General features: G+C 35.9%; 1 long non-coding RNA gene across 1 annotated transcript; it reads right to left on the reverse strand.

The window, feature by feature from the left end:
* Positions 1 to 723: 723 nt before the first annotated feature.
* On the reverse strand, positions 724 to 1,650 carry LOC136339852 (uncharacterized). The gene is made up of 3 exons (XR_010732216.1): positions 1,561 to 1,650; positions 1,411 to 1,501; positions 724 to 866 (listed from the first exon to the last, which is right to left on the reverse strand). It is a non-coding gene; the product is annotated as an uncharacterized lncRNA (long non-coding RNA).
* Positions 1,651 to 2,843: the final 1,193 nt, after the last annotated feature.

A 2,843-nucleotide genomic window follows, 5' to 3' on the forward strand; every position in this document is an offset into this window, starting at 1 on the left:
TGAAAGAGCATCTTTTTAGTTATATGCCCCCACTATTATTCTTTAAATTCGATCATCGGGGACCGAATCCCCAGCATTCAAATTTACCTTATATCTACAATTTTTGATGGCAAAATTTTGAACCGAGGCTCCCGAATTTGAATAATTTTCTTCACTTTATCATAAATTCTTCCAAGAAAGAAGAATTTTAACGTGAATCAATGAGAGCTAATATAAATTTTGAGAGCCTCGATTACCATCAACTTCAAAATGGGTGAATTACCGATGAAATTTACACTAATAAACGGTTTCAAGACAATTCCGTCGAAATTTCTAATTCCTGTCATGTCGTGATTTATTTTATTTTTTTAATTTTAACTCGAAATTATGATGTTTCAGGTAATAGAGCTGCCGTGTTAGGAATTATCGATTCATTGAATAGCCAGTGGTGTTTTAGATTTTTCATAGCGGATATGAATTTTGACTTGTAAACGATGACTTCTTTACTGTTTCACAACCTCTTTTAGCACAATCCTGATTTTTTCATACAAAATTTTAATTAGTGCTTAGCGTTCACTTTCAATACACATTTGATAAATATTGTCGCATACAACTCTGTTTTTATTGACTTCAAGTGCATGTTTTTAGGAATATAGCGAATCCTTACGACATTTCGTATAGTCATTAGCGTATTGCAATGTTTTAAAACGTAGCGATTTAGCATTTTTTCCCCTTGCACTAAAATGGCGCGCGCCTCTGTTTTCAGTGCACCTCCTTAAATGCAAAATTTTCATATTACCGGGACCTTCTAGTGTGCACTATGGGCTCTTGTTTTTGCTGTCTTTAAATCCGGGTTTTTCGCATCAGACTTGCAATCAGTGTCGGATCTAAAGGGAAGTAAGTATAAGTTAAGTAAAGGTAAAAAAAAAACTTGTTTCGAATTGCGTAAAAGAGCTGGTGAAATTAATATTTAAAGAAACCACAACAAAAAAGTCAAAGTAAGCTGCAGGGAACCTTCAAGTAGGGTAAGCCCGAGATAAATGTTCAACCAGAAAATTTGGAATTTGTTCCACTGTGCGAGTCATACATCAAACAAGGTGAGTTTTTCTTCGATGATTAGTGAAGGGATCTCGAAAACTGGCAGATTAACAAAGTCGCTTAAATGAAAAAAAAAACTCAAAGTTTATACATTAATCTGGTTGTGGTGACCTCAGCGATAGAACGTTTATTAATTTTGAATTACTGGTACCCTACTACAGCACCGTACGCTCATTTTTCATTATACCACTCTGAAAATGAACATTTCTCAGTCGGTTAACCGTACTGAAAGTACACCCTTCCCGTAAGCGCTCGGAAATGCCATTTTCCGGACGCAATTCCGAGTCTAATAATGAAAAGTATCCTCCATTGCACGTCCCAAAATACAGTTACCAGATTATATTTCGAGTCAGTGTCGTCTTTATTTTTGCTTGTGTTCCAGCCAGGTTTCATATTAAAATTTCGCCATAGTTTTATCCTCCACCTAGAATTTCAAAATTTCAGCAAATATCTAAAAATATTTTTTTAATCGGGAGCTCTCACTTCAAAATTCCAGAGATAGATGTAGAATGAATAATAAACTTATCATGCATGCTCAATAGCTTTGGTTGTACTATAGAGATTAAAAGGGCCTTATCGTGTATTTACCAACAGAGGAGTGTATTTGTTAAAGTTAATTCATGTCGCACATGAACAGTTGACAGGAAAAGAGTGTGTCATTGTCAAAAATATACGCAACAAAATGTCAAGATTACATGTACAGGGGCGTTTTAAAATCACCATGAATTTTTCATGAAGAAGTATTAGTTCAGTTTATAAAGCATTTCAGTTGGAGATGGAACATGAAATCCAATTGTTTGTACGTTATGCGTAAATATGCCCAGTGACACTAAGCGAATTTGACATATGAGTGAAGTTAAACATTTGACATAGGTCTATAATTTTATTATGAATGTGCTAAATTTCTAACTTCAATCCTTCAATCTTTCAAGTTGCAGAACCCGAACTAACACAATTAGACACTTGCTCAACTTCTAACCTTCCTCAATTTTACGTCTGAATTGATTCGTCAATAACGGGATATATCTACTGAAATTTCTGGACATCTCCTGAAGGGCCTTCTCACGGTGATATCGATTTGAATTTTTACAAATTTTATTTGTTAGTTAGTATTTAAATTATGGTCTTTAGGCTTGAAATTGTTAAAAAAAAAACGAAAGTAAGTGGTCTAGCGCACTGCCGCCTCTGAAACCTAGCAAATAAATCTCCGCTGCAGCTTTTGACGAACTACATAAAGCTCGTAATTTGATTGGAATTTAATTAAGACCCTTTCTCTAGCTCACATCAAAAACCGGGATTTAATTGGGAAAGTTCTAAGCTCTGCTCACTGTAAGCATGCATGAAGTGGGTATTTTTATTGCAAAATCAAGCGAAGAGAAAATATCGTTCCGGAGCCACCCTTTGCCGGCAGCCAGCAGCGAGACAAAGAAAACAAAATGTCTAATTTTCTTCCCCTATTCCCGTATCTCTATCATCATATATGCAAGACTTGTCCGGCGAGAGGCGTATCGCTATCTCTCTTACACCATCGGCAATTAGGAGCACGGTCCTTTTCGCTCCCGGGAGATTCATATTCCTTCATTTTCTTACTCCCCCTTTGTTGCCTTATTTCTTTTTTTTTCTCCTCGGGTCGAGCGGACCTATTATGTTCCGAGCTGTAAGTTGACTTTGCTTCTTTTTAACACTTTCCATTTAAACACACTATTTGATACTATTGTCATAGCGCCATCTTTGATCGTTTGAAATCAATCATTTTAGTGACAGAG

This window comes from Euwallacea fornicatus, chromosome 7 (assembly GCF_040115645.1).
Source record: "Euwallacea fornicatus isolate EFF26 chromosome 7, ASM4011564v1, whole genome shotgun sequence".
In the NCBI taxonomy this organism is placed as follows: Eukaryota; Metazoa; Arthropoda; class Insecta; order Coleoptera; family Curculionidae; genus Euwallacea; species Euwallacea fornicatus.